Source organism: Monopterus albus, unplaced genomic scaffold (assembly GCF_001952655.1).
Source record: "Monopterus albus unplaced genomic scaffold, M_albus_1.0 scaffold13.1, whole genome shotgun sequence".
NCBI classification, from domain to species: Eukaryota; Metazoa; Chordata; class Actinopteri; order Synbranchiformes; family Synbranchidae; genus Monopterus; species Monopterus albus.
Genome location: NW_018127893.1, coordinates 3,452,958 through 3,480,015, shown reverse-complemented (window position 1 = coordinate 3,480,015; position 27,058 = coordinate 3,452,958). Strand labels below are relative to the sequence as shown.

General features: G+C 39.7%; 1 protein-coding gene across 5 annotated transcripts in view; it reads right to left on the bottom strand.

The window, feature by feature from the left end:
• begain (brain-enriched guanylate kinase-associated) overlaps nt 1–19,095 on the bottom strand; it is a 105,746-nt gene extending 86,651 nt beyond the window's left edge. For all 5 annotated transcript variants that reach the window (XM_020590899.1, XM_020590896.1, XM_020590900.1 and 2 more), the window contains exon 1: nt 18,874–19,095. The gene's annotated coding sequence lies outside the window, so the exon portion shown is untranslated. The remainder of the gene's footprint in view (nt 1–18,873) is intronic.
• Between the last annotated feature and the right edge of the window lie 7,963 nt (nt 19,096–27,058).

Genomic DNA, 27,058 nt, shown 5'->3' with positions numbered 1-27,058 from the left:
ATGTTGGATCAGGATACCGATACATATGGAGCACACAGAGTGAGTCTGCATAACACTAAGATGAATGTTAATGAGTGTTTGGTTTTGACCGTGTAGTGGAGAGTGTTCTGTTCAGCATCTGTGTCTGTGTTCCACATCTGGCCACGTATATTAGCCATTACTGGCTAAATGCCATTCACTGATCTGGTGTGCTTCTTCAACAAAAGCATTCCAGGTCCATGAGCAGATGGTACACCGGTTAGGACCTAATCTCCTGTTACAGTAAATCCATGTCATATTTGGCTGCAGGGTGGCCGTGAACTGGACATGTACGGGGAGTGTCATTTGTCTGCAGCTCAGTCGTCGTCATGACTCAGACAGCAGATGACAGAGTCAAACAGATGACAGAGTCATTCTCTGGTAGTTTAGATCCCTTCCTGCGCCATGTCTTTGTTTGTTTTTTGTTTTATGTGAAAAGCTCAGTGTGAATTTGGACTTTGGGGTAAAAATGGAATAAACGAAAATGCTTTTGCTAATCTGATGGACACATGCAAACACCAAAATACTGGTCCACCGGGGTAACCATACGACGACAGTAAAAACTGAGCTCATCAAATGATTCACATTTATTTTTCTATCCAATATTTGTTTACATTAGGCCAATTTGGCATCATTAAAAGTATGCCAAATGATCTATTAGTAGTACCCATGGAGGTACAGATAACTATCACTGAATTACTTCATTTCTGAAGAAGACTTGTTTTGTGAGGATTCTCAGGAAAGTCCAGAAGCATCTTTTTTCCGCCGTGATTCCTCAGCAGATTTACAGGCATTTATTCAAAAAGGACATCTGAGATATTGATATTCACAATGAGTGCAAGTCACACTGAATGACATCAATACAGGTTTCATACAGTATTTGTGTTCTAAGATTTGAGTTATTGTACGAGTCCGTTTCGCTTCAGACAGCATCCCCTTCTCTCTGCTGAATATCTACGTCCATTTACAAGCCATACCCTATAATTTCCAGATGGTTAAAATCCCATCCAGAACAACGATTTATTGCCCACTGCCCCCTGTAATGTTCATCCTGTCTGAATGAGGCTTAAATTGATATATATATGTAAAAGGTTCATCTCGGGTCACCAGCCTATAGTATTATAAAGCCAACTGACCTAAAACATTTCCATGAGTAGTAGTATTGTCTGAAAGAGACTGAGGATTCAGAAAGTACACAGAATGTTGCTGCTCCCTCTTCTTCTGCAATGGTTTAATGACATCTGGCTGCAGAATTATCTTAAGGAACCAACTGCAGATGTTGTTTGCTTGCATTTTCCTGAAAATTCGGTTAAAATTATGCATGAGTGGAAACCTCACTTACTGTATTTCTATGGCAGGATTCTTTTCTTAGTTTTATTAATGACATGGGCACTCAGAGAGCTCATGTACCTCCGCCAGGACACAACATTCGCTCATGCAAAAATGTGAAAAATGAGATCCAGAACAACACAAAATGTGTCCTAAAATCCTTGATCTGGATCGGATCCAGATCATCTTTTAGGATATGATAGACAGTTATACTGTGCATCTAACCTGAGCATTTCAGGGTTCAATCTCCATTATAGGCCAAGTTTTATATGGCCATCAGATCCGGATGAAATTTGGTCTGGTGATAGACATAGCCACCATAGTATGTGGGTCAAATTTTAAACAAAAATGATTTTGATCACTTTTGACAAAGATATGAATTTGTTCATTTTGTCCAATTTTTTGTGATTCGCCCCGCCCCCCACACACACACACACACACACACACGGAACCAAAAACAACCCCCTAGCAGAAGTAAAGAGAGCTGAAATGATTGGTTAATTTTGATTTTGAAAATTATTCGATCATCTTGAAACAAAGTTGATCAATCTTTTAAGTCATTTATCATGTGGAATGCTAAATATTCTCTTCCTTTGGCTTCTCAAACGTCGACCTCACTGAATCTTTCTGTTTTATATCACGGTAACTAGGGATGGCCGTTTAAAGCTATTCACTGGAAACTATTCAGCAGTTCTACTGTTAAATTTGTTCAAATGTGATAAAATGTGCCCACACAGCCGTCTCTGACCAGACTTACTATAAACACGCTTGACTTTACACACGATTAACAAAGGTGCTTGCTCATAATGTGTCTGGTATGCTTCACTATTACCACAGCTGCATGCAATGAGCGGGCTTCTTTATGAGAGCAGCTCATTTAGACCGGGAGGCAAAAAAAAAAAAAAAAAAAGTCTGTTGTAGCTGTAATGAGTTCAACAGCTCACTCATCATTCTTCCTTCTGCCATTTTCTTCTTAGGTAGACATTTTAATGCATCTTTTCATCCATCAGTTTTATCTTTCTCACAGCAAGAAGGTTTTATAATACATGCATATAAAAAGCTCACCTGCTGAATGGTGCTTTGAGGAACTGCACTGCTATTCTTACTTTTTACCTTCTATAAACTGCTGGATTCTTGGCAGTGGTACCCGGTTCATCTGAGGACAAGGCAGGTCTGGGAAAAAGAGTCCTTTTTCTGCTGCTTACTTGAGATGGCAGCGGTCCAGAAACCACAACTGATGGAACATCATAAAGACTAAACCCACAAAACAGATTTATGTTAAGTTTCAACGTTGGCCGTTTGTCTTTCAAGTTACTGACATCTGTCTCCTTGCGGTGAACAGATGATAAAAATCTACCTCTGCCCCATCCTCTGCTTCACCTTCCATGTCCCTGTTTAAATCAAAGGCCACTAGTATTCACGCTCAACAGACTAGGATACCTGGCCTGCTTTTAAAAATTTATGCATGTTTTGATATAACTATCGACTAAAGACATCCTGCCACACATGCACAGCAATGGTATTCAACTCTGATCTCAATATCAAGTGTGAAAACTCTTTTTCTGTTTAATAAAAATTCTAAATTACATTTTTATTATAAATAAAACATTTCAGTTAATCATCCATGTGGAATTTGTTGTTTTTGGCTGGGATCATGTGCTGTGTAAACTTCATGTTACCCAAAGTATAAAATTTTAAGCCAGGATTGAAAAAAAAAAGGAATGAAAAATGGAGATAATTAGTTGATACTTTGTGAAAGAAACACAGTTTTCTGTCTGACCCTGATGGATCACCTCAGGGTTAACGTCTCGGAAACAACCAAATGATTCCAGCTCCAAAAACGGATGCACACAGTTGAAAATGAAAGTGCCCTATCAATAATATAATAATAACAATAAACTTGGGCTTCCTAGTAGTGAACCAAGAATAACTGTTTTGGGAATATTACTAGAATTAAAATATTTTCTCCTTATACAATGTAGAACAACAACAAAAAAAGAACAGTTTCTTCAACTTTACACTCGGCTTGATCAGTAACTTTCACCTTTGGTCCTTTTCAAAATAAACTAGTTAAAATAACTATTTACCACTGGTTACATTTCACTTGATAGACACAGTTGTAATTTTCCAGCCACTGATAAAAGAAAAACCTACATAGCTAATCACGTTTTACAGAGCGCCTTAGTTAATGTTGTCCCTCAGTTTGTAAACCTGCCCTCAGTCCATCTGAAAATCTCAGCCATCGGTGTTTTCTTTCACCTTCCTGTCCAGAGTCACACATTCTGCCAGTTGATGCATTTCCCGCTGCTTTAGCGGTATCCTGCTGAGACAACTCAGTGCAGAAAGCGCATCCTATTAAACACTGTTGAGTGCACGATGACCTTATGAGGACAGCAGTGCTTTCATTCTCCTCCTACAGAACACGAGATCTCACATGAACCTTTTCTGCTCTTCAAACATGTACACACAAGAAATTCAACAAATTTTGATTTATTAAAAGCAGCATACCTCACTTCTGCTGAACAAACTAGGATATGTATACGTCACTGCTGTGTGGGTCTTTGGTTCTTGTTACCATTGCTAACTCTGAGAGACGAGACAGTCCAAGTAACTACAAAACAGTGCTGATTTATTCCATGAACACAGGTAAAATTAACATTACACGCTCAGGTATCTTGCACCTCCAACCTGCTCGCAGGCAGATGTAAGATGAAAAGACCCTGAACCCACCAGGCCTATACATTATATCCCCTCGGTTGGGCTAGCCCCATACTACACAGAAACGTCAACCGAGACGTCTCTGTTACCAGCTTTGCAGCTGGTCATAGCAGTAGTCACAACATGAAGCAAATCAATGTGCATGTGTGTCTGTTGGTTAAGTGGTGTGTAGCTAAAAACATTCTCACACTCGAGTTCTAGTAACATGTCGTGACTTAAACATAAGAACATATTATGGCTAAGGCTACAGTTATACACGTCGTAATAATAATATTAAACATCCTGTCTGCTGACAGTCATCAACTCTTCTCTCTAGTTATCCTTGACCAGATGTACCCTGTAGAAACTCATAAGCATGCCTAAGCATTTAACAGTCTAACTAGACATCCTATCTCCACTAAACATTTCTAATACATAAAGTATCTAACCAATATCTATCTGACTAAAAATACGCAACAGCTGCGACAGTGTTCCTGCAAACAGATTTATGTATAGATCCTTTTGCACCATGGTAGAAAATCCTACAAATAGTTATGGCTTTACAATATCTACTGTGAAATAACAATTACATCCTACATCACACATATATTCAGTAAAGAGAATTGTTTACAGAAGCTGTGGATGCTTCAGATAGCTAGACACAAAGTCGGGGGAGGGGCATACGTGTCAAAGGTTTTCTCACTCGCCCCGTTTTGCCACCATATGTCCCGAGGACTGGCAGCAGTGACTGTACAGACGGTCACTCGCTAACAAGCTCCAACAGGCAGCAGTGAAAGAAGCCACATGAGGACATCCTCTGACATGCTCAGCATCACCATTACTCAGGGGGTGCAAATAAGGGCAGGGACAACTGGAGGCGCTTAGCTGTGCGAGGACTTGCCAGGAATTTCCCCCCACCTCCCCCAAATTACAGAGGGAATCTGCGAGAACCAGATAAGTTTCTGTGAATATTTTTGCAAAATGTGAAATCAGTGAACAATAAAAGAACTGTACTACGAGTTAAGGTAAATTATAGTCAGTTTGAAGACATGTAGGTCTATAAAAGGCACTCAAAATAAATTTAACAAGATAATCATTGATTTATGCTCACAGCCTTTAATACTATGTCTGCCCAAACTATGCATGTAAAAAGAAATGCAATGTTCATAATGGAATTTCTCTTTGATTTTCTGATATACAAAGATACGAGGAGGAAAAAGAAAGTTACACCCTTTTTCAGCTTATATTATAAAGAGGTAAAAATGATGCCAACCACCCTTCCATCTTTCTTCGCTTTCCTTAATTTCCCTTTTCTTCCACCAATCTGCAGCTACACACCTCCTTCCTCCCCAGTAACCCTCCTCTCTTCATTATTGCCTTGGCTTTGTAAGACCCCCTGGTGAGTCCTGGCATCACACTCCCATTTCAAAGGAATGAAAATGCAGCACTGGTCTGTGCCATCAGTTTGCTCTGTTTCCCCTTTTATCTGCCTGGACATATTAAGACAAGAAACTCTGCAGCAGCCCCCACATGAATCAGCGGATGCCCCCGGGTGGGAACGTGCACTGGTCATTTCAGGTCCCGCTTCAGATGAGAGAGAGAGAGGGAGGGAGAGAGTTAGAGCAAGTATGAAAGCAAAGTGACAGAGAAACTCTTACACACAGAGACAGACACAGAGAGTGGCATTAAGATGCCTGTGATTTATGCTAAAGTAATCAATTGGGTGCTGTAGTAAGGAGTATTGAAACCCAGAATTGAGGTGCAGTAGCATTTTTGCACTTCTGGTTCCCTCACCCTGAAGTTAGTGGGGTCTTTTCAGTACATCTTTAAAAAAGGCGGCTGCTAACAAGTGGCTAAATAAGACTACAGAGGCTGTCTGGGATATTCAACGTCATCACACCGAACACCGAGACTCTTCTATTCACTAGCCTGCCTTTACACTCTCGTCATTTCAAAATTTGTGCACTTGCAAACTATTCTAACTGACACAGCCATGATCACTAGCTAGATCAGGTCCTGCTAAAATGAAAAGATTTTGTAGAACAGGTAAACACGCCAAATCAAATTTCAAGTTCTAAGTGGTGGCGGCGACACCGAAGTCATGGGACCATGGTGTAGTTCGTTTATAGCGTAACAATGGCTTTTAACTTCTGACAATTGTATTTGGACTTCAAAAATCATAAAAGTGATGTTCACTTGTTTAGATTATCTTGCTGAACATCATAAACAGTTGGTTGATACAGAGCTTATTTTTCACAGTAATACAAAATCCTGTGGAAAAATTCCATTGGCTTTTTGTTGTGGAGCCCATAGTGATGCTAACTTCTGGGTGGGCCTGCATGTTGGACCACGTAGAATTCAGCAGAAAATTAATTAACTGAGAAATCATCATTTAAAAATACCATACATTTGCAGGAGCAACAGTCCAACATTGGTATAGGAAAGATTTTATCTATGTAGCCATAGCTACGTATGTTGTCACTTAGCCAACAATAAAGCTAGTGTCAAAGGCTATAAAATTCCATAGTGTTTAACTGCAAACACATACCTTATTTTTCAGGCTACAACAAAAACACCTTAACTACTGGGTTATTCACCCCAGCCTGATTCATCCAAAATAAAAAACCAGAACAGCATCCTTGAAGAGCCTGGTCAATTTTGGAGCACATTTTGTTGGTATAGTCTTCCAGTAAGGCAAAGGGTGAGGTGTTTTGGATAAGGGCTTTGGTTAAGAGGACCCATGTTTAGATGGCTTAGGAAGGAGAGATAACTGGGAAAGAAACATGCAGAGTCTACAAAAAGATGCTTGTATGGACAAGAGGGAACGAAGCCAAAGAGAAAATTAGCTCCAGGCTCTTTCAAAGCAAGTATCACTATGTCCAGTTATTTAGGATTATGCCTAGTGTTGAGTTACTGTACACACAATAGAGAAGGAAAATACACAAGCACACATCATGGACATAATAAGGCACCACTACCTAATTACATTTTTGTGTATACAGCCCATGTCTGTTCTCTGCCAGTCTATGAAGGTGATTTCCAACCTCACTGACAAAATACAGTACATGTAATTTGTCATATGACCCTTTGAGCATTTGCTAGTAGGGCACCTGCAGTATATTTATCTGGCTCAGTTCTCATTCAGTTTTCAGTAACACACATCTGTAAACCTTCTGCTTGCTACTCTTCAACACAATGAATGAAATAATGCAGACTTTCTGTGTCTATATACGTGTTTACTACCTTCCTTGTGTCATAATTAACAGCAGTCACTAGATGTCTCCAAACTATGACACGTAACATTTTGTAGTAATAACCTGCCGGCACAAACTACATATAATGTCGTATTTTACAGGAGACCTGTCTCGCTGTGGCAGGTGCTACTGAAGAATAAATACAACGTACACCAATACTGTCTTTGACTGTTGCTAACCCCCGCCATCAAGCCAGCCTAAATTGTTGACACCAACCAAGTTTGTTTTTTCAACAAAGCCCAGAAAATGCACAACCTACAGTGTTTTAGGAGCACTCTCTTTCCACAGTATGCTTTACAAGGGGGGAGACTTATCAAAACATGAGTTTCAGTCTGGAAAAAGCTGTTGTCAGTGTCCTCTGCCTCCTACACAGTACTGAGAAACTTTTTGCTCAAATCGTCACATCCTGGCAGAATGGTTACATAAGGAGTCAACAAGTCCACTTTCAATTTGTGATTCCATATTTAATGTGTTTGTGGGGGAGGTGAGAGATTTTTTTTTAAGGAGAAAACACCTACCTACGTACCAGCCAATGTGTTAGACCTGTCTGTGACTGAGTTTCTATGGATGTGATATTAGACTGAAGTATTTAACATTAACCATAAAGTAAAATTTGAATTTTCTATAGGCATGTGTTCTATTGACTGTGTCAGAAAGGTCGTAGTTCGTAGACTTTTCAACTATGAAACCTTAACCTTTAGTTTTGGACTATTCAAATTAATATTTCTCTACAGTGGACTGTGTGCCAGTGTCCTGATTACAGTTTTATATTTCAAACTTTTCAAAACGTAGCTGTCATACCTATTGTATTGCCCTTATTTTTGTTACGGAATGAACAGTCTTGTAAAACAAAACATTCTTTTGAATTGGGTTTTAAAGAACAAGAAAAACACAAAAAGAGTGTGGCATTTAAGGTCATTATCACAAAATAAGCCGAGAAAGGGCAAATTATGCCAAAGATGAGAAGAAAATAGAAAAAACTGACTTAACTACAGCTACACCTGGTATAACAGCTCTGTTTAAATAAAGTGTGATCAGAATGTGATCAGGTCTGTTCACACTGCGATCAGAGCTCCATCAGTTTGAATTATTGAATTACACCTGGCAATGTGTTTCTTTCATTTGTAACAAAGTAAGTATTAAGGTCACAACTCATTCTGGAGGTTTTTTTTAATCCTCTAAGAGCTAAAATTCCTTATCCAATGTTGTGAAGCGGTTGCAGCTGCAAACACTGTTGTGGTAACAAACGGTTTGTTTCATAGATTCTGTTGCCGCCTGCGAGAGTTTTAAAAACTGAGCCTTTCTGCCTCTGATAGAAAGAAAAACAAATTCTCTGTATGCAACAATTTGCATTCACTAATTAGGCTACATGGTACCGTGTAATGGGAATTAATCACAACTAAGAATTAGGAACAAAAACAAGTCACACACTGATATTAACCCTGCTCACCTGGAGGAAAGCCCTGTGTATTATGTAGCTAGCCATCCACCCCAGCCTCCTCCTATGCCACAACTAGCCACTAAGTCATTGTAGCTTCACTTCTGGGAGCTGTCAGTCTGTCCACCATTTGTACAGTTGATGGTTATGTTGGTGTCTGTTCAGTCAGGCTAAAAAAGCTGCATGTAATTGTCTCTTACATTTTTATGTAATTGTAAACAGGACTGTCTTGCAAAAGAGATCTTGATCTCGACAGGACTCCCAGTCAAAACAAAGATTTACTAACCGCCTTATACTTGCATGTTTTAAGGTTCCATGTCAGGTCACCTAACCAAACATGCTGGCTGTTCCTACTGGATTAGATTCTTGCTGTACATGTAGAACATCTGGACCTCAACCAGTTTGCGAGGGCTTCATCACTGCTGGGAAGCATCAATTTCCCGTGTTACAGTAATGTGTAACAGTGACCGTTCGCCTTTTGCACTTGAGGGGGTGGAAAAGACTTTGATTTTGCTGGTGGCTTATGAGGTTGTGTGCTAAATCACTTTTGTGGGTTGCCATTATCATCTATCCTTGTAGTGGCCTTTGTGCTGGAGTATTGTGAAGATAGTTGTGGCCATGCCGACACAAGTCAATGGAGTTTAACACAGTGACGCAATGCAGTATTTTCCTGCTCCTTCTGTTGCAGTGGTTGCCACAGAAATAGTCCTTTTTTTAAACACGTTGACACAGTCACATCTCAGATCCTACTTGTTGACATGCTGTGAGCAGGCGGGAGGCAATAGAGCAAAGCAAGTTAACGCTGAGCAGAAAGAGACAGAATGAGAGAGGGAGGGAGAGAGGCTACAAGGCAGCGCTCAGCTGTGTATCTGCCATCTCATCCACTCCAAGTTCAGATGAGGACAGACTCCTACACTTTGCTGCCTAGAGATTAGCCACAGTGTTTTGAAGGGCAACACACAAGAGAGGATGAAGGGGTGAATTTTAATCCTACAAAATGTAGCCTCTAATGTGAAATCAAATTTGCTATTTTGATACACAAGCCAAAAAGCTTTTTGACTATTTAGTATAAAGTATTTAAAGTTCATATACAGTATGTATGAGTATGTAGGCACCATACGGGGACTACTGGGGCTCATCAAGCTTTGGCAAAGGATCACATATACCACATACCAAAGCAGGACAAAGGGCTACAGAGTGAGAAAACATTCATCTGAGATAGAGACGTAGACACTGTGGTAATTTTATTGACATATAAATGGCTAAAGGGCTATAGGCCAGGGGAAGGATGGCCTGAACAAAATTAGTAGCATGTAAGTGAGCACAATAAGAAGCAGAACATATGGAGGCTTCCTCTGTGCTCTGCATGTGTGAGAGCCAGTATATTTGTTAAATGGCTTATGTTAGACATTGCTACAGATTAATGCCTGTGCTTTTATTTTGTTTAGTGCTTTCTGATAATTAATCGATAAACAACTTGATTAATGTTCTCCTAAATGTTGAAACTTTATACAAACCGTCAGAGAAAATTGCCCTTCTGGGTTCCAGCTGACGTTCTCTTTTATGTCTCTTGCATTTACTGTGAACTGTTCCCTACGGTTTCCATAAACTATGCCGTGACGCAGTGTTGGGGGGGATTTACAGTAAATTTCACACAAAGGGTAATGTATGAGTAAGTTTTTACTGTCTAGTAAAAATAAAATTACCCCCACCCCACCCCCACAAAAAAAAAAAAAAACAGGGAGTCTTTATGGGCCATGCTTTTGTGATTTGCTGCTGCATCAGCCATGTCTCTACTTACACTGAAAAAGTGACGCATTTCCAGGAGAGGCTTGGGACTGGTTAAGGTACTTGACTGGAAGAAATCAAAGAACGGTAGACAACGCAGTGACTCACTCCAGTTCGGTTCAGTTGAGATAACAATGGGTCTGGTATAATGCTTATGCTGTTTCACAGCTAAGTTCTAAAAGATGTGTGTTACAGTTTAATCAATTTATTTTTCTTTTGCCATGGAATTAGTGAACCTCCATCTGAGAACTAATTTCAGCTCAATGACATGTAAACATTGTCCTCTTCTTCTTAAAAGAGTTCCTAGCTAAATATTATCCATGAAATTTACATTTGTTTTCCAACTTTATTCTCAGACAAAGTCTATTCTGACTTGAATGTCAAAATATTCTGACTTTAACTCGAAAGATTTTGATTTGAACCTCCAATCTGTTTATTTGTCACATTAAAACACTATGGAAGATGTTGTCCGAATCTTCTCAGAATAACGTCACAATACTGTATTCCAGTAAATCAAAGACTATTTATTTAGCACTTTAAAACTGCAGCTTGTTGACCGTACAATAAAACAACACAAAATGAGAATAGAATAAAGCAGCACTAAAACAAAGTGAGATGACAGACAATTACAAACAATAACAAAATATGGAAACTTCACTAGGAACCACAGGCCAAGGCAAACAGATAAGATTTTAATTAAGATTTAAAATCTGACAGGCCTAAGACAGATCTAACTTTTATAAGTAGGGAGTTCCAAAACTAGGGGCGTGGTCACCCCAACAACATCGTTTAACCCTAGGGAAAGGAAAAGCTTTGTTGATCTAAAGGCTCTGGGAGGCTTATGACACCACACATGTTCAGTGAGGTATTCTGGGGCCACGCCATTGAATACTGTAAATGTAAGTAACAACAATTTGAACTGAATCCTAAAATGAACAGGCAGCCAATGAAGAGGGAACAATATTAGGGACAGATGATCAATTTTACAAGTGTCAATCAGGAGACGTGCCGGAGCGTTTTGTACCTTTTGAGAGCATTACAGTAGTTAGTCTGCTGCTAATAAAAGCATGGATGGCAACCTCTGAATCAGTGAAAGAGAAGAAAGATTTGACCAAACAATCTTAGCTGCAAAAAAAAACTTTTTTACAGCACCACTGATTTGCTTGTCCAACTTCAAAAATTATCAAATAAAACACCTGTTTTTTTTTTAGAGTGGATTTGGAATAAGATGCCAAAAGACCAAAGGTCGGGGTGGGCAGGGAATCAGCACTGCCAAATAAAACACTCAGTTTTGCTGAATATTAAAGTTGGAAAACGTCATGTTAGAATATTACTACTTCATTGTCAGAATATTAAAACTTTAATGCCATAATGTTTTTCTTTTTGTGGCATCATAAAATAAATCGATAGCACACTGTGTGATTTAGTCAGCGAATCAAGTGTCTGGTCATTACAGATCCCCTCCAGACATGTTGTAATACACATAAAAACATTCAATTAAATAAGAATTTGTCAATTTTTTTTCCCCACAAAGGAAGTTTGATTACCTAAAATTATTTCTTACATAAATGCTAAATAATAACTTTTGTAGGAAATTCTAAATAGTATGCAAAATGAAGTGAAAACATGTTTGTGTGGTTTTGAGCTACGGAATTAAAGGGAAAAACAAACAAATTCTGTTTGTCAGAGTTGGAAATTTATTTACGGTCCCTGTTATAGCCCTACAATCATGGTTGGTGGTGAGAGAGAGAGAATATAAACATATTCATCAAATTAGCCCAGTATTTTTTGAGACAAACAAAAGAAAAGTAGGGAAAACAAAATCTAAACAAACCTAATCCAAACAAAATACTTCCAGCACCTGCAGCACAGACACCACTTTGTTTCAGTCACAGCTGAATGAGGTGAGACCAGGACATTTATAGAATTACTTCAGACTAACTGTTTAAGTTACTACTTCTTTCATAACAGAGATGCACTGAACTAAAACATAAGATGACAGACAGAGAGGCCAATAGTATATGTCAAGCTGTTTTCGTATCATAAAATCCTTAAAAAATAAGCACCAATGTGTGACCCATCCCCATCAATTAATCCCAATCCAATCCCTGAACTGCACATAGAATGGGTGGGTGTGACTAGCAACTAGTTGCTAGCCTACCAGGTTAGGAGGCTGAGAACTGAAAACCTCCTGTACAGTAAATGCTCTACTCCATGTGCTCACTGGGGCCCGGGTTCAAAGCAAGAGCTTAATGTAATTCTCAAGCACAACCAGATTTGGATTACACCCAAAAAGGTCAGTGAGATTAACAATTACTAAGTAGCAGTGTTTAAATCCTTCCTAAGCTCAGCCACCACAATATGGACCCCCCCTACGCTCCTCTGGACTCATTTCACCTCAGGGTGTGGTTTGGAGAACGGGAAAGCAGATGGGAAGGTTACGCAAACGCACATGCACTCCTGTAGTTCGTCTCGGATTTCCTGGTTTGATGTAATAGACATCCTATAACCAGAAAGGGTGGTTGGTTTGGAGCCGCTGCTTTGGTTTTGACTTAATTGTTCAGCCAAGCTTGTTTACTAGAGCTCCGCTTTCAAAGGTCATCTTAGGTTATGGAGGCTGCTGGAAGAGGCTCTCGGGTTTTATCATTCTGAAATAACTACAGACGGAGTTATGGGGGGTGCCAAGCTAATCTCGAGGTACCAAAGATTAAACATTAAATGGCTGGAGATGAGCATGCCATGGGGACTTTAAGGACAGATTTACTTGAGTTGCAGTTATCGACATCAGCCATGACAGACACTGAGGTAACGAGGATTTTGACCTAGATCTACACCTTCAGGTCAGAGGACAATGCATCATATAAGGACTAACTATAGAAATACACAGGACTAACATCAGGACATAAGGACCAGCTATAGAAATACACAGTGCCCTGGTAATACTGTCATGATTGCAGTAGATGAAATGAAGAGGAGTCACCAGTAAAGCTCTATAAACACATACATACTGCAAGAAATGGAAATCTATGATTATACAGATTAATGTTCAAACCAACAGGCTTATTCTACCGCCCTTTTGTACACATGCAATCAGTTCAGGACACAAAGTGACCATCAAATTCCTGGTAAATCCCGCTGGACTTCCTGCTAAAATCAGCATATCAACATTATTAGGTGTTCAAACAGGTTCTTCTCAAAAGTGTCATACACACACCCCATTAACAGCAGTTTACCAAGGCTGGAGTATGACTTGCAGAGCCTGAGACGTCCATCCTTAGGGCAAACTGTACATTATTTGCCCCATTAGTGGTAAGCATGTCACTTCATCAAAGGATAGCAAAGCGTTCTTCAACTTCATGCTCAGCTTTCTGATATGAGCATTATAGGTTAAATCAGAGATGACTGGTTGCATTTTAGCAATAAATGGACTGAATCAGTCAGGTGTAATTCTACAACACAAAGTTATAAATGATAGATAAAAGTTTAATATACTGTAGTTTTTATCTTTAGACAGGAAGGAACTTGTTTGTTCCAAAGAGCTTTTCAGAATCTGGGTCTAAATTGCATCCCCTATGGTGGTGATTGTTTACCCAGTGCAGATTTACCTCGGATGAACCGGCATATTTGGCTTCGGGTAGATGTGGGACAGAGAGACATAGAGAGAGCATGTTAAAGAGAAAGAGACGGAGAAAGAAGGAGAGAGAGAGTGTGAGCAATCTGAACAGGCTGAGCAGCAAGAGGTTGATTTATAATTAGAGTGAATGTCTGTTCAATACCCCCACTGTTCTGGTGATAGCTCCATTGCACAGAGTGGTGGGCTTGCTGCTGTGAACTTAATTTGAATTCTGAAGCACCACACATCTTCCAGCATTTACAGATAGCCTTGCATGTCCACAGCAATGAAGACTTTCAGCAAGATTTTTTATTTGTGGATGTACTAGGCTATAGTCTACCATGTCTTGGCTGTGACAGTTACTTGATGTCCTATGAAAACTTGTCTAAAAGATGTAAACATGCTCTCCTTTAACCCTCCATTTAACCCCATCTTAGAAAGCAATGGAGGTGATGTGAGATACACAAGAGGCAGAGTACTGAACACGTTCAGTAAGTCAAACATATGAACCATATGGAGAGATCAACAAGAGACATGAATGTAAAAAAAGGTGTCAAGATTAAAAAACAGACTGCATGTGGGAGGAGTGCATGCCACATAATTATTAGTCAGTGTGTTGGACATTCCTCCATCACTGCCAAAATTCAGCTGCAGGAAATGTTAACAAATGGGTTTAAAATTTCTACCTGATAAAAACTACTTTGAGCTGTTGTCATACAGGTAATTAACTTAATAACAGGATACAGAAGGTACTTTTATCTCACCGGCGTATGGGAGATAAGATGGAAAAATGGTCTTATACTTGTATAGCGCTTTTCTATGCATTGCAGCACACGCAAAGAGCTTTCACACGATTTGGCCATTCAGCCATTCACACTCCCAAACATTCACACACTGGTGATATCATCAGGGGCAACTTGGGGTTTAGCGCCTTGCTCAAGGAGCACTTCGACATGTGGACTGGAGAAGTGGGAATCGAATCGCCAACCTTCTGGCGGTTAGGAGACGACCCGCTCTACCTGCTGAGCCACACCCACCATTTAATATATACACAATCTGCCAACAATCTTCATCACTCATAAACAGTACTAATTTGTTTCTTAATGCATTAAAGCTTTACAGTGCAGTATAATGCTAAAATATTACAGCACTCGAAGATCTAATCATATCACTTAGTTTGTGGGAAAGTGTGCTGTATTCATTAGTTCACAATCACAGGAATGTATCCAAACAAGGACACACAGTATACCTACCGAGGTAATTAACATCCCATTAAGCCAGGCAGTAGGTTACATATGTAGTATGTTAAAGGACATACATCATTGTAAATAATCTAAATATTGCCCATCTCAAAATGTAATTTTCTAACATCTACCTCCCTGCATCTCTAAACAGTTCATTCTTACATGCAGTAAATCTAACATAAGTAAAGCTAAGTGTTAAGGTTGCAGAGCGCGTAGAGAGCTTCAGTTACCAGAGAGGTAAACATTAGAATGGGCAAGACATGATTGAATGCAGTATGAGGGTTGGTGCTTCCTGGGATTTTGTCTAGAGTTACTGAACATGATGTAAATAACAATTCATCTTGTCAGCTAAAATGTCTTGTTCGTGCGAGAGATCAGAGGCAGGGTGGGTTTAAGCGAACACTGCTTTGAGAATGGTTTATGAGAGAAGGGAATGTCAATGTTCTTCACATATTAATCACAAAAAAATGCATTTTCATTTCATTTTACTGACTACCGATTATTTTCTTGAATATCTGAACAACTATTTTGTGTCTAAAGATAAGGAAATATACCGATACCCATAGTGATATGTTTAAAACGCTGGCTTTGCCCAAACAGATAAATATAACAAAGAACACAAATTTTCTGTCAACTAATTGGTCAATTATATAAGTGTGCCATCTCTAATCAAGTGGTGTATAAGAAGTCAAAAAATGTTTTCCAGAATCCAATGTGTTAAAGATATTCCTTTAGAAATTGCAAAAGATCAACAACTGCATTAGAAAATATCCAGCTCTTTGATTTACAACAAGCCTGTGTTCATCAAAATTCTGGGTGTACGAGTTAACAAGGATTGCGTGCATAGGAATTCATTTTTCCAAGAGACCACCGAGGTGAAAGTTCAGTTTAAATTGGTTCAGTTTTGGATTCTGGATAAATTTCAATGTTGTTTTCAACTGCAACAACAAAGAGTTCTGAATTCGCTTGCACTTTGATTCTTCTCCAAGCAACGGTGGCCGAGGTGTATTGTATTTTAAGCAGCTTTTCATGCCAAAGTGATGAAAAAAAAAAAACACAAAGTGAAACAGTGAAACTAAATTGACATAATTAAAACCGACAGTCATAAGATAAACCTGCAGCTCTGCACTGTATATGGTCATTATCCGGGAGAGTCCCTTAGTTCAGCGTCAGCTAATGTCGAGGATATCAGTGAAACCACATTTTAAAATTGGAATGCAAACCGGAGTAAACCGTGTCCTGAACCATCACCCCGTCCCACCTTCCAAAAGCATAACGATGGATCCTTGATGATGTCAGTGATCCCAGCTCAACAGAACTCATTTTGGGAGTGTTGCAGCATGAACTGAAACTGCTTATAGAGCACTGTAGTAGCGAGTACTGAAACCTGGAACTGAGTTACCATTTTTGCACTTTTGATTCCCTCACCCTGAATTTCTATGGGTTTCCTGAACGGGTTTCTAGTTAGAAGCTTGAAATAAGTTCTGAGATTAACACAAAGCCAATACACTTTTACGTTTTCTTCTATGGCATAAACTATGTCAGCAAATACCCCACTCATCTTTTTAAAGCTTGTACTACAGAGGCTGTCTGGGATATTAAACTTCATCACACCGAACACAGAGACTCATCTACTCACTAGCCCGCCTCAACAACCTCATTGTTTTTAAAACTGACACAGCCATGATCGCTACCTAGATAAGGTCACGCTAAGAAGAAAGGATTTTGTAGACGAGGTAAGTGCCATAAATCAAATAAGTTGGAAGCGGCGGTGGTGACACTGCAGTTATGGGACTGTGGTGTAGTTTGTTTATAGCCTAAAAATAACTTTTTATTTCTGGCCATTGTATTTGGGGATCAAAAATTATAAAAGTGGGGTTCATTTGTGAAGATTAACTCACTGAACAAAACGTCTTAAGTGCCATAAACTGTTGTTTGTCACAGAGCTTATTTTCTGCAATAACCCAAAAGCCTGCGGAAAAATCCCACTGGCTTTTTGTCAGGAGAACCAGGATGATGGTAACTTCTCAGCTGGCCTACAAAAATGCATCATCCTGATGCTGATCCTTATCCAGGCCTTGGAAAAGTCTGAAAAGGTCTGTTTTTGAGCCATGCTCTTGCTACTGCCAAGATGTACAGTAAAGTTATGCTGCACAAACTGCGGTCTTCTTTTAACCATGGGTGAACAAACTAGCTGATTAGCAGGATTATTCTTAACTGCTCTGTCTTACTGTAAGTGCTCCGAGTTGCCCCCCACACCATGCCAAGCAGCCACCCACAATACTTTTCTACTTCTGTTGTGGCACATTGTAGCAAATGTTTGCTGTGCACAAAATGGCAGAAATGAAAAATAACACCCAAACCGCATGTAAACGCAACACAAAGTCATCTAGAAATGTGTTTCCAATTTGTTTTGATTTGGCCCGCTTTGATTTGAATGCCACATGTCCTGGTTTCTGCCAGGGCGCATGAACCCATGGAGCAAAATGAAAAAACAAATGTTCATAAAGGATTTAGCCTGCTAAGTCTTGTTGATTTCATGTGGTGAAGACGTCATCACACAGTACATTTCATGCAGCGCTGTTGAGGATTGGTTCATTAATTCACTATATTAAAACCGAACAAAACTATTAGGAAAATAGATGATTGGAAACACATCTCAAGGACTTAACCATGTAGTTCATCTTAATGAACACACTCACGTGGCTCATACCTAAACATAGCACAATTTGTAAGCTAGTTTTTCAGGGCATTTATAAGCACTTTTGCCTAAAACCATGATGACATCTATTAATCAAACACAGAGGCATCCATAGAAACCTTTCTGACAGTTAAGAGCCTGTCTTTCAGTTACACAAGAGGCTGAAAATATTCTGCAACATATATACAGTACCAAAGGGTTTCCCCTAAGGAAACTGTCTAGTAGGGGTGTAAGCTCACATCCTGATGTGTCTTGTGATCAGTTTAGTTACTGCTTAAAACAGTCACACTCCATTACTGTACATTTAACAAAGTGGCAGTCACATAAACATGAACAAGAATAAAGCAAGCGCAACAAAAATCTATATTGCTTATGTGGAGATGTTTCTATTTCTTAACAGAATACTGAAATGTAAACAAGTCTACCTGTCCTATAACCAGAAGACATGTCGTTCCACATATGTTAACCAACAGGAAATGACGTACGTAGGTTACATTACGCAAATGTTGCAATATTTCCTTCTTTTTGACAATTTAGAGCAAATTAAAACCAAGTGAAAAACTGACAAGTAACCTACAAAGTAAATGTGGTCAAGACAAATTCAGTCCCTAAAAGCAGCGAGTGAAGCAGCAGCATGAAAGCGCCACGATGTGCTAGCAAACAAACAAACCATCAAAGCCAGTTAACAGCCCGGTAGATATTTGGTTCTGCCAGTAAAGCACATGCACTCTACACCAAACTCGGGACATGAACTCACAACAACCATGTTAGCACATGTAATTCATTCTTACCTTAATAAGGGGAGGGAGTGGTGACTCGGTGTAGTACGCGTCTCTGCGCCATCGTGTCAAGCTGAACCACGGAACGGCAAGAAAGTTTGAGTCCAGGTCAAAGTGGCCTTTTTACGACTTCCCTAGGGGTCAATTGGTGGTGCTTATTTTAACTGACCTACTTTTGTGTTACCTCGCAAACAACAGTTTTTGCACTCCCATGCAATTGTGCCATGAGCTGCCCTGGCGTTACGCAGACTATATCTGAAATGTATGAAATAAAAGAGATTTAATTAATGTGAGAGGTTGTGAGATAGTGTGAGAAAAAGTCCATTTATTTTGAAAAGAGAAGACTAATAAAAAGATATATTTCTCTATATGAAATTTATTATGCATTAACGTATCAAAATAAGCATGTGCACATGGATCCCTTCTGTTTAGGATAAACAGAAAAGACTAAATTCAACTTAGCAGTACACAACATTTATATGAAAAAATGTTACTCTCTGATTGGTCCAAACTGTTGGGGAGGAATTGTGGTTTAAACTTAATTCTCCCAAGATTGGTCCTTCAGTCCGTCCATCCTCCAATCCTCCTCTCTGATCCAATGGTTGTAGGCAGCACCCTAAAAATGGAGGAAATTCTACTCTGTCTAAATACCTACACTCACCCCTTTCTTTGTTACACTATATGACACATGGCTTCCCGTTTGGCTAATTAAACTGTCTTGCCTGTGTGTGTCTGTCCCTTGATGTTAAACAGTGCTCCAGTTTGCTTGCACAGTAAATACTGACTAGTGATTCAGTAAACACATAGGGTGATATATAGAAATGTAACTAAATAAACATAAACACAACTGTGAGATTAAAATATATAAACTTATATATGCTATATAATAAAAACCCTAACTAATTATATTCATTTCTATCTAAAAATGAAAATCACCCTAACAATAGTCCTATACTGAGGAGTGTATGATAGCAAGACTTGTAAAATGATGTTCCTGGGAGTCTTTTGTTATTGATAGGCTATATGCTGTACCATATTGTCTTTTATTAGTTGCCTACATTAATCTGATCTTTATGACAAAAGACAGACATATTATTTTTTTTATTTCCAGACAGTCTTTTAATTTGTACAAGTGTGAAAGAATTTCCTAAATCATAAACAAAACAGAGCACATGCATGGATATATTGAAAATATCAGAATCAAATTTACTGTGATATGCACAGTAGAAACAAGCAGCCACGCTGCACAGTGACATTCATCCTTTGTGAGCCCAAAGAAACCAGTGTGTAGTAAATAACTAGACAAACACAACTATGTGCAGATGTAAAAGTACAAAAGTTTAAAGTCAATTCAATGAGTGGATCCATAGCTGCCATGGCAAAAGGTATTGTGCACAGTTCAGCTCTTGATCCAGCCTTGCATGAACAAAGTATGTACAATACCTATTCTTTATAAGTTGTTGTTGTTGACTTTGACAGCCAGATCACATATGGAAACACATGTTGTGCAACCAGTGATATGGTTGTACAGTAGTGCAAACTGCATGTGCACATCAGTGGTGAACAGAAACAAACCGCATGTCAACAAGAACTGCAATTATGTGAAACATTTCAATATCTGTATGTATACTACTATGGATACCTGTTTGAACTAAGTAAAACCTTTCACCTTTTTAACACCCCAAATTGTAACCACAATTAAAACTAAATGTTTAAAAATAATCATGCCCCCTTGAGCTTTCTCCAGCAACATCCACTAACTCCTGGCTATTGACCTTTGACCCCCTGTTCCAATTGCTGCAGTTGGTATCAGACATGACTCCAGTCTTTCTCTGAGGTGCTACAGTTTTATGATAGGTGCTGAGTCTTTGTGATGTTTGTTAGATGTTCCTACAGGTTTACTGTTGTCCATTCTGGTCTTAAGGTTGAAACATTTGGTCGACCTGTCATTTGAAAGTGTGTAGATAATTGTGTGAAAACACTTCCCTTCATTTTGATGAAAGGACTCGTTTTGACGGCTGATGTTTCTGATGCTGTGAAACTCAGACGGCACAGATGTCTCTAAAATGATATAGTTTATAGATGTCAGTGGTAAATGTCTGGAAATGTGTTATTTAAACCATCATTCCTCTTTTGATAAGAGGTTGTCAGCAGTAAGTGCTGGACAGCTGTGTCATATATTTTCTGAATGTACTGTAGCTTTAGCGTTATTCCCGCCGTGCATTTTCGCTGAAAGACTACTTACTAAAGAATCCTGCCAGCTGTCAAAGATGCCTGAAACTCACAAGGAAGCTCTTGTTTTTAACATCCCCCTTTGTGATTAAATCTTTGTGATATATAGATGTGGATCTCAGTGCAAAAGTGAACTGCACAATTAGAAAGCAGCACTGTAAAAGCATTGCTTGAAGTAGGTAGAGTCCCTCATATGAAGGGCGATTTCAGCCTCAAGACAGGCAGAGGTTACTCAACCACAAACAAAATACTCTAAATCGTTTCATCCTGCATGGAAAAACCAGACATGTTTATCAGTTGTTTTTAAACCTATACATACCTGATTGAAGATAATGAGATGAGGCAGATCACTTGAGAATGAGGAATGGGCTGTTCCCCATTCCCACAGTCTCTAAAACCGCTGATTAGATTATTGTGCCGGGGCTGTGGTGAGGCTTCAGGCTGCGGCTGTCACCCCACCATTCACCTCATCTGCCCTCTTTCTCTGTCTCTCATCTTCCGTCTGTCCCAGGCTCATACTCCAGTCCCTGCAGAGTAACAGCTCCCCCTGTAGGATCGAGGCAGGGCTCTAGAAACCTCAAACTCTCAGCTGCTTCTTATGAAGACTTAGCATCACTGAGACCAGCATTTGCATTTTTCAGATCATCCAAAAGGAGAGATCTTTTCAAAATACTTTGGAATTTTAAATTAGAAGAAAAACTAAATATAATATAAATATATGTTTCCTGTTTGAATTTTTATCTATGGTAAATCTGTGCCTCGAAGGCAGGTCCACATATTTCAGTTTCTGCCTTCCTGCAAATACAGTACCATGCTTTTCATGCAAATCAGGAAATAAACTTGTTTTATTTGACATATCAGTGTGTTTTGCACCGTACTTTAAAGCCAAATGATCTCAAAGACCAGTGGGCAGGGAGTGTGCGTGCACTGGCTGTCTGATATCAGTGGGTATATGAAAGTCACCTTTTGTCAGGAGTTAATAAAGTCACAGCCAATCACGGCCAAGATCTCAAAAGGCCTTTCAGACATCCAGGGAAGGCAAGTAACATTGTTTTCTTAGTGGAGTACTTGTACTTTAAAAACATGTACTTTTCAACTTGAACAAAGAACTTGACCTGGCAGTTCTCCTTGTAGTGGAGTACCTTTTTAGGGAAGTACGTACATCTGCCACCTCTGCTGATGTGCAATTTAAATGTATCACTACCCATTCAAGAACTGACAGTGGAGCAGTAGTCTATTCAGCGCTCAGCAGTAAAGATGTGCAGAGTTGGCTTGTAAATCTCCATGATAACATGTTTCTCTGTCAGTCTCCCACATCATGTGTTTTTCAGTTTAGTATATGAACAAATTTGAGGCAAGTAAACATCAATAGCTCTATCATAAATATACAGTTAGGCAATACCTCAGCCAGAATGGACTGTGAAATGAAAAGCTGCATTTGTCTGGTGCTTGTGGGAAACATTAAATGATCCAAATGTTAATGATCTGTGTCAACTCAAAACCATCCTTCATCATAACATATCCCAGTGTTTGTTTTAAAGCATCAGAAGCAAGTTGATGGTCTGCAGACCTTTAAATTAAAGAGCACAGCAAAAATAATATAGCGTGGATGAAGGATGTGATTAGAATAGGAGCCAGATTTGGCCCGTCCTGGAGGGACAGTGATCATGTTGTCCCCGAAATACCTTTCACTATCCGTTGGCACCTCTGAAATATAGTATCTCACTAATCGAGAAGCAGGATGAAATGGACTAACAGTTTTAATGAAGACTGTCACCAGCTAATTGGAGTTAACACGCTTAAAACCTAAAATTCCTTAGAGTACAGTATGTGTTCAACTCTTCTTTAAAACCACAAACAGCAAGTCAGGAGCTGTTCCTGTAAAAAACTAGAGGCAAGCGTTACTAGCATGAGAGCACAGGGCAAATTAGCACTTCCAAACAAAACTGGCCCTGCAAATGACAGCTTATTGAACTGACAACTGTTTTAACAATCTGTTCTTCTTTAAAGTCATACTTTAAAAAATGGCCCAAACTGGACAGTTCCAGACTATCAAACCTTTCAGAATTAGATAGTCTGGAACTGTCCAGACTATCAAACCTTTCAGAATTAGCCACATTTTCTTGTATTAACAATACTGTGAATTCAGTATGTTTAGGTTTTGGTTTGTCGGTCAGCCAACACAACTTATACTGCGCCTCCTCTTGGTCTTTGTGCAGTTCGTTTGCACTTAAATGTAGAAAAACTGCACTTTCCAGCTGCTGCAACTGTTTGTTCAATGAGCAGGTGCAGAGCACATGAGACATGACAGTAAGTATAATACATGTAAAATGAAGAAAATATAAGCAAAATTAGTACTGCTATAAATAAATAAACAGTATCCAAATCACAATACCGGTCCACACACAATCACAAGGGGATGCAACATTTTGTTTAGGAGTTGGCTGTGGCTGGTACTGGAAGCCTGTGATGTTTCAAAAAGTGGCAGGTTTCTCTTGCAGCAGTCTGTCTTGGCTCTGAGCCACATGAGTCAGGTAGGGGAGGTGAGGACATTCTGGCAACATACACAAGCTGAGGAGAGGCTGTGGGATTCAAGAGAGCAGGATGGTCTCTGACCTGGATCAGTAAGAACTCATTTCAGTATCACCTTTTCCCCCTTAACACATCACGCATACAGCTAATGTGATATTCCTTGAAGATGCTGTTTCTTTTTTTTCATAATAATGTATTGTTTCTTATGTTGGCTCCTGTATCTTTCCAGCCTGTTAATATGTATAAAACTGCAATGTGTTCAGCTCCTTTTCTTGCTTTCCTGGTCATAAAAATAAGAAATACCTTGGCATCTTTACCTGTTGTTTACATATGTTCGCCAGTTTTATTCCATCGCTGCAAAACTTTATCCATTGGAAAAGTGAGCACTGGTCCCAACAGCCACGCTGGCAGATATCCAAGTGCTATGTTTCCAGTACTGTCAAAAGATATAGACATCAGGGAAACTAGAATTTGGAAAATGAAGAGAAAAACTAAAAGCTTTTGGTTTATTCCAGATTAAAGGACATTTCTGTTGTCAGTTCTAATGAAACACATGAAGATGTTCTACCAACTCAGACACAAAAAGAAATCGGCCAGGGATATGGGATATGTCTTAGCTGAAGTAAAAGACATAGAGAAACTATGTGCATATGACCAGTATTTACAAATTTCTTTACAATGCTTGTCCTGTATTTAGATTTTTATACATGACTGTGTGGTTGGTCCTTAATACTCACTCAGACCCAAATATTCTGATAGAGTATCTACATCAGTTATCCATATCGCTTATTCCTGAATAGGGTCACAGGGTCTGGAGTCAATTCCAGCTGACATTGGGCAAGAGGCGGGGTACACCCTGGACAGGTCGCCACTCTATCACAGGCCCGACATGCAGACAAACCACCACACACGCTCACAATTTAGAGTCGCCAGTCAGCCTAAGCTGCGTGCCTTTGGACTGTGGGAGGAAGCCAGTGCATCCAGAGAAAACCCACGCAGGCACAGGGAGAACATACAGTGAGGAACAGAAGTATTTGAACACCCTGCGATTTTGCAAGTTCTCCCACTTAGAAATCATGGAGGGGTCTGACATTCACATTGTAGGTGCATTCCCACTCTGAGAGACAGAATTAAAAAAAAAAAAATTCAGGAAATCCCATTGTATGATTTTTAAAGAATTTATTTGTCTTGCACTGCTGAACATAAGTATTTGAACACCTGAGAAAATCAGTGTTAATATTTGGTACAGAAACCTTTGCTTACAATTACAGAGGTCAAACGTTTCCTGTAGTTCTTGACCAGGTTTGCACACACTGCAACAGGGATTTTGGCCCACTCCTCCACACAGATCTCCTCTAGATCTGTCAGGTTTCGGGGCTGTCGCTGAGCAACGCGGAGTTTAAGCTCCCTCCAAAGATGTTCTATTGGATTGAGGTCTGGAGACTGGCTAGGCCACTCCAGAACCTTGATATTGTTCTTACAGAGCCACTTCTTGGTTAACCTGGCTGTGTGCTTCGGGTCGTTGTCATGTTGGAAGACCCAGCCACGACCCATCTTCAATGCTCTGACTGAGGGAAGGAGGTTGTTGCTCAAAATCTCACAATAAATGGCCCCATTCATCCTCTCCTTAATACAGTGCAGACGTCCTGTCCCCTTCGCAGAAAAGCACCCCACTTGAGCAGGGGAACCTTCCGTGCAATGCATGATTTGAAACCATGACGGCGTAGTGTTCTACCGACAGTGACCTTTGAAACTGTGGTCCCAGCTCTCTTCATGTCATTGACCAGCTCCTCCCTTGTAGTTCTGGGCTGATTCCTCACCTTTCTTATCATCAGTGATACCCCACGAGGTGAGATCTTGCATGGCGCCCCAGTTTGAGGGAGACTGACAGTCGTCTTTAGCCTCTTCCATTTTCTAACAATTGCTCCAACAGTTGATCTATTTTCACCAAGCTGCTTGGCAAATGCCCCGTAGCCCTTTCCAGCCTTGTGGAGATCCACAATTGTGTCTTTTGACAGCTCTTTGGTCTTGCCCCTGGTAGTAGTTGGCGTCTGACTGACTGTGGGGTGGACAGGTGTCAGAGCTCAGACAGGTGCTACTAATTTAGGTTAATGAGTGGAGTAGAGGTAGACTTTTTCAAGGCACAGTAACAGGTCTTTGAGAGCCAGAATTCTTGCCGTTTCTCAGGTGTTCAAATACTTATGTTCAGCAGTGCTAGACAAATAAATTCTTTAAAAATCATACAATGTGATTTCCTGAAATTTTTTTTAAAATTCTGTCTCTCAGAGTGAGAATGCACCTACAATGTGAATTTCAGACCCCTCCATGATTTCTAAGTGGGAGAACTTGCAAAATCACAGGGTGTTCAAATACTTCTGTTCCTCACTGTATAGACTCCACACGGAAAGGCCCCAGGTCGGCCGGGGCTTGAACCCAGAACCTTCTTGCGATAAGGTAACAGCGCCGACCACCACACCGCTGTGCCGCCTGCGTCAGTTATGGAAAAAGTAAAATAATTTATTGAACAATTTGCAGAAAGTTAATTCTGACATCTGAAATATTTATTTCGTTGCCTGTACTTGTACATGGGTAATGACAATAAAGTTTAATCTAATCTAATATGAAATGCTGCATTCCAAACAACAAAAAAAAGGTAGGACTATACAGTAAATGTTCATAAATTGAGTAGCTTAATGAAGTAAATGAGAAATGAGCTTACAATATTGAGACTTTGGACCAACTGTGTATTCCATCTGCAGTGTCAGCTCAGGACAAAGCTACAGTTCTGGTGGAAACGTCTCTGGAAACAACAAATTTCTGGTTTCCCTGAAATGACCCCCTTCCAAAAAAACAAACACACTTGTTTACAAGTGGCCTTCCACTCACCGATCCTTTGTGACTCACTGGCTTCACCTTCACCCTGTGTAACATCAAGATTGAATACTCTCTCCACATCGGGAGTTAATCTACTACAGCCAACTGTTACAGCAATACAAAGCCACCAACATCAAAACAAAAACGCCCTCATTACTGAAGCAGGAAGTAATCCATAAAGCAACAAAAAAGGTTCCACTTCTAAGGAAAACCTAATTCCATGTCTCTTTCTATGACGGACAATTGAGCTCTCTCATCACTTCCTCAAATGTAAAGAAAGTCCCTATTTATTATTTGAATACAAGGAACAGCTCTCATCCTGACTGATTCATCGCCTATAAACTGTAAGTAATAAAAAATGTTCAGCACAATTGACCAGAGCCTAAAGTTGCACAGAGGATTTTGCTGCTAAAAGGCCAGGGGGTTGGGTACTTCCACTGCAGTGTATGTGAGGGACTGATTATTCTATAAATGTAAACTTTGGCTGAGAAGTGGATGATATTTTTGGATTCCATATCAAATTTAGATGCAGTCGTAGATCAGCTCTGCATCAGCAAGT